Consider the following 6,000-nt stretch of genomic DNA (forward strand, 5'->3'; position numbering starts at 1 on the left):
GACCGCAGGACTTTTAGAGAGTGGAGATTGGCAGAAAAAGCTACGGCAGCGACATCAGCAGTGTAATCCTCCAGTTCTTTCACCGAGACACATTTCTCCCCGACCTTTGATTTTAATAATCCAACTAAAACTGAAACTTTAGTGTCTCCAACAAGTGGGACACAAATCTCTTAGGCCTACTAGGTTGTCACGGAGGAAAAGGATATTTAGATATTTTTCCAGGATGTTTGGCAATATTGTGCAAAGTCTTAAAGTTTAAATATAAAATTCTATGGGCGGTGTATGTATATATGCGCACGCAAAAGAGGCTTTTTTAAAAAAAACATTTAGAATAGAGACCAGGCAAACGATTCTCATACAAAAAAGTGCCTAATTAGACTAGTTACATTTGTTAATCTAATGGCTATAGGGTATTAACAAAGGAGACTATGGGCACGGGTATAAACAAAAACATTAATTTAACATTAATCATAGCTTATAAAAACAGTTAAGATATTTGTTTTATTTTTGTAAAGTAAAATTGTCTTCGCTAAAGCTGAGATTCAGTTTGACAAAAGTTTAAATTGTTATAAACTTAGTTGTAGAAAGTGTAGATCGGATGGATTATGTTTTTTTCCCCCTTCTTAAATGTCATCAGCCTCCACTGGATGAAATGTGAGCAAAAGCTATCTGTATACATAAGTTTCCCTCAGACGGATATCAATCAAAAGACAAAAACAAGTGTGTCAAAAGATGCAGACATAAGACTCAATAGGCCTGTGATCCTGAAATAACCGAGGCCATAATGCAGACAAACGCAAGGCTCAGCTTCCTGCCTGGCTGAAACAAAACCAACCATCTCCCGCCGCACTCACTGGCTGTCGATTGCAGATGCAGAAAATCTGTATCATATTTAAAACCCATTCCGGGTCTTAAATCGGCCTGCCAGAGACAGATAGGCCCTATCAAGAGCACCGAGGGGCCACGGCACAGCCGCACCACCAGACCCTTATCACACCACCCCCCCACCCCCCACCTCTCCATTTACGCACTCCACAAGTTTTATTGGCTGCGACAAGTCCCGGCTATGATTGAGATTAAATTAATCGTAAACTGAAGAGCATTTTTATCGGCAAAGGAGGACACGAGGATTAGGGCTATATCTGAGAGATGGAGCCACAGATAGGGACTCATGAATACAAAACAAGCGATGAATGGGCTTCATTTGCGCAACGTTGCGTTCATTATCCCAAGGCTCTGGAAACACAGTGTAAATATGCAGATATAAACTTAACTTAGTTGAGAAAAAAAATGAAAGCGATGTGTTTGTTTGAAATTATGTTTTTTTTTTTTAAAGTCAGCTAAAGATGCAAACTTTGCAGTCGCCTCCCACACACTTTGATGGGTCCATTGCGCTCGTACTTTATAAACACAAATAGAATATTTATTACATATCTCCATAAATGCAACAAACTGTGTGTTAAAGAAATATTGTAGGAACTCGACGCTAGGATATGACACCAGAGACAAACCAAAAGAGTTAAGGTTAATTAAATATTATAGTGATTTTCCATTAGAACATGTTTATCCATGTAAATGAGACGAATGTAAACAAGTACCTGATTGTAGCTCGCTGTAAACATATGTAGGCCAGAGTGGCGGTAGTAAAAAGTGCTGGAAGTGTGAGTCTATCTGTTGCTGGCTGGGGTCATTAACAGTGGGGGAGCTCTTGTTCGTGATCTGTCAACTCAAATATGGATCACAAGACAAAGGAACTTAGCGAGGAGTAATCTCTGTGTGTGATACTTACATGAGAGTAAACGAGAATGTGAGACAAGTGCGGCAACAATGGAGACTCGCATGTTTTTCTCTTTTCGCTCCCTTAAGTTGTTTTGCATTTATCTGTGGAAGTGCATCTGTCAAACAAGATTTGCGTGGACATCAAGCTCAACGTCAACAACGTAAAGACGATTAGTTTTTTTTCATGGCTTCCAGATTTGAAGTCAAAGTGATTTAAAGTGTCTTTAGGAAGAGAAAAGCACAAGCGAATGCTCTTCTGAAAAATAGAACTGATTTTTGTTTGGATTGAGTTGTTTGCGTCGTGATGATCCGCTTAGAGGTCATAGTTTACCTTCCTTTTCATCCCAACCACAACATCTTGTGTACCGAAGTTAATTCAGGCGCTGTCAGTCCAACGATAGGGAACTAGAGGAAGGAGGGGGGGACTATTAAGCCGGAGTCTGGCGGTGAGAAATACTTGCCCTGCCCTGTTTTTTCTCGGATTTCACCGGTTAACTGAACACAACTTTCCTATTGGTGTGTATTCATGCAGCACCCAAAGAGCACCAGTTTTCATATAGCCTCACCAGCGCGGCTGTCAGTGCAGGAATGAGCGGGGCCCTTTGGAATAAACTTTGTGCTCTCACTTTCTCCTTTCTTCAATAGGTAAGACGCAGGGCTGCAGCATTCTTCTTGACTGAGTGGTAATTTATACTAAGTTATATGACCATGACCTGCCATTCTACATTTTAGACGGAGAGCTACTGTTCTTCTTTTCTGGGTTATTATTATGTGAAATATTATCAGCAATTAGCCATCCTTGTAAAGGCCAAAACAACCGAGTGTGCATTAATTACACATTATATTTTCACCTCACCATCACCCTTAAATCACAGTTATCCTGCAACACATTTGAGAGGATTTACAGCAAATGGCTACAGTTTTTTACACGGTCTTAGTAATATTAAAGGGACTATGGGAGACATAAAATACCATAAAACTCAATAAACAGTGAGAATTATAGAAAAAAAAATCAAGCTATATGGTAATAGTGATGTGTGGTTATGGGGTCAAGTCGACAGTTTTATAATTTGACGTTGTTGCAGCAGGTAAACGTCCTGAGATGTGTGACATTTTGACTTTATGTGTAATGTCGATTATGTGTGTCCGTGCGTAAATTGTGCGCCTTTTTTTACCAATGCCAGGCGCCATGCACCTGCTGCTTGTTGTCAACTGATCAACCCCCCACAACCCAATCACACACACACACACACACACACACACACACACACACACACACACACACACACACACACCTCTTCCACACTCACCATTTATCACACGCACACACTCTAAGACAAGGGCAGCGTTTGAAAGTGTCCTTCTATTAAATTGTAATTTGGAGGTCACACAAGGCAGGAGGCAATGATACAGGATCAGCGGTGTATAAGCCTTCATTATATGTAGGCTACCGTGTATACACAGATGGGATCCTACTCTCTCTCTCTTTCATAGTTAGGTTTGGAGGTGTGTGAGTGTGTGTGTGTGTGTGTGTGTGTGTGTGTGTGTGTGTGTGTGTGTGGTGGGGGGGGGTGTCAAGAAATACTTCAGTCTAATGCTTATTAGTGTGGACTACCATTGCACAAGCCTCATCTTTTTAAAACAAGCATAACATGAAAGCAACCCAACTACTCTGGCTTACTCAAGCGAACATGACCACCCCCCGCCCCCTCTCGCGCGCACACGTGCACGCGTATAGCCTTACATGCACAGCACATATGGAGGTTGTGTGTGTGTGTGTGTGTGTGTGTGTGTGTGTGTGTTGGGGTGGGGGCGCTGGGTGCAGGCTGTGATCTCTCGCCTTGTGCACACCGAGTGGACAGAGGGCTGAGCAGCTTAAATAGAGCCCCAGCACCTGTGTTTTCTACCGCCGTTCTCAGGCCTTCTTAGCATGGCACGGCACTGTACAGTATGCACTGAGAATCGCGCCGTGATCACGCAGACATTATACACACCATGTTGCAGAAATAAAAGGGAAGGATGTGAGAGTTTGTCTTCAGAATGAAGCTACACTGAATAATTAAACTGAAATCCCCCGTATTATGAATTTCATCATCCCACTTTTTTTTTAATGTTTTGGTTAAAAATGATTATTAACCAACTTCTAACCGATTGTACCTAAGTCTATCGATTAGACTACAATCACAATACGGAATCATACCTTGATATTATATAGAATGTAATTTTAGTACAAATATAATATAAAGCACCTCTACTGCAATGATCCATCTTTTTAAAATGCAGTTTTAAAAACAGATGGATTGGCCTTATAAAATCATTTTCTCCATTTCTAGTCTACAGCTTTATTGTGTCTCAAAACATTCCTGCTTCCTGCTTATTTTATAATCTCAGTCTCCATATGCTCGTCACTGAAAATGTGTTTATTAGCAAGAAACCACTTAAACAGTCTCCAGCCTACTCTCGGACATGGTGCGTTTTGGTGACCAAGTCCCCCTCTGCTCCCCCTTTTCCTTCCATGAATTGGTGATTGTTCCCTGGTCTGATGCTGAAGGCTATTGTCTGTCAGCTGGAGCTCCTGCCCGCTCTGGTACTGAAAGCACCGGATGAACCTGGACACGGACACCCGGTCCCGCTGTGCCCAGACACCTCACACATAGGCTATGCTCTACACAAATACACTTTTCTGTAACTATTAAGATTGGAAGGATAATGCGCGGGGATCCTGAGGTTCCAGGTCAACAACGTAAATCGGCATAATTACACCCAATACTTTCTACAGTAAAGGCTGTACTTCTACATCTACATCTCTAAAAATCTATTCAAAACAACTTGGCATCTTATTGTCTTACTCCCAAACCAAGACTAAAGAAAAATCCATTTAAATATAAAAATTAAATGTATTGTTAGAAAATGGCTGTTAAAGTTACATCTTTTGTTTCTAATTAGACCTCAAACTAGGGTTTTATTGTTATGTTCCGGGTATTTCTGACTGTAAAGTCATGTGTTAATGGTATCAGAGTTTGACCAAAGTAGGCTATTTGGTGTATATGTGAAAAAGATGCTGTCAACATTATTATTTGTTAAGGGGCTTTTGTGTGGATGAATAAAAACAAGGATGAGAGATTTTCTGTTTGCATGGCGAATAATATCCTTTAAACAGAGAAAACTCAACTCACAAAAGCTCACATGCACTGGAGCCATAACTCTAAAATATGTATTGCACCATGTGGATTTTAGCATATATCACAGTGATTGGCTTAATATGTGACACGCCGTAAAGATCCTCGGCTTTAGTAAAGCTTTGCCCGTTGACACGCCTCCTTTTTGTGACCATGCACTTAACAAAAGGTCGGGGATTGACTGAGGCCTGGGTGTCCTTATCAATTTAACCTCCATTTACAAAGCTATAGGATGGATTACCCGGGACGCCAGCCTCCCCAGGCTCACAAACAGCCCCGACCAGAAGGAAAGTCCACAGTGAGAGGGTACAGCGGCGGGCCAGGCAGGTGCAAAGCCGACCAGACTGCAGGCTGAGCGCAGCCGAGCCAAACGTGTTCCTTGACTGCCATCTAGAGGAGTCTAGTGGAAGCGACATGACCCCAAAGCATGCCTTTCTAAACGGTTCCTTGTCATGTCAAGTGCCTGCGAAATGGAAAGGTAAAGAGGAGCAAAATTCAAGGTGTTTGACTCTACCTGCTTTACATTCAGTGGGAACATTCTAGATGTCTTATGCATTACTTTATACAAATTACCCCAAATTTCAGCCTGTTTGTTGTCTTTAGAAATATGTCTGAATAATGTTTAGTTATCCAACACGAGCTTGTGCTGATGGAGCCACCACTGTTTCCAGCACAGTGTGCTGTAAATTGTTTTACCCCACTAGTGACAGCACTGTGTAGCTATGATCTAGAGCCCAAAGGTCTCTGTTTGACTTCTCTGTTCTGGACTTCTTACTTCTTTTTTAAATCTTCCACGTGCTCTAGTTAATGTAAGGACAGACATACATATAAAGGCTTGCACTACAGGGACAACTGCAGGCCATTTAAGTCCTACTGCCCAGATATATACAGATACTGTATACACACTGCACAGGGCGCTCTCATTAAAGTTTAATTGCATGAAAGTCAAATGATGTTGGAACACTGAACCAGCTTCTCCATTTAGTGCTAGATCAAGGATTCAGACGCCAGAGAGTGTAATGGAACCCCTGATCCCTGGTTA

This window comes from Dicentrarchus labrax, unplaced genomic scaffold (assembly GCF_905237075.1).
Source record: "Dicentrarchus labrax unplaced genomic scaffold, dlabrax2021, whole genome shotgun sequence".
NCBI classification, from domain to species: domain Eukaryota; kingdom Metazoa; phylum Chordata; class Actinopteri; family Moronidae; genus Dicentrarchus; species Dicentrarchus labrax.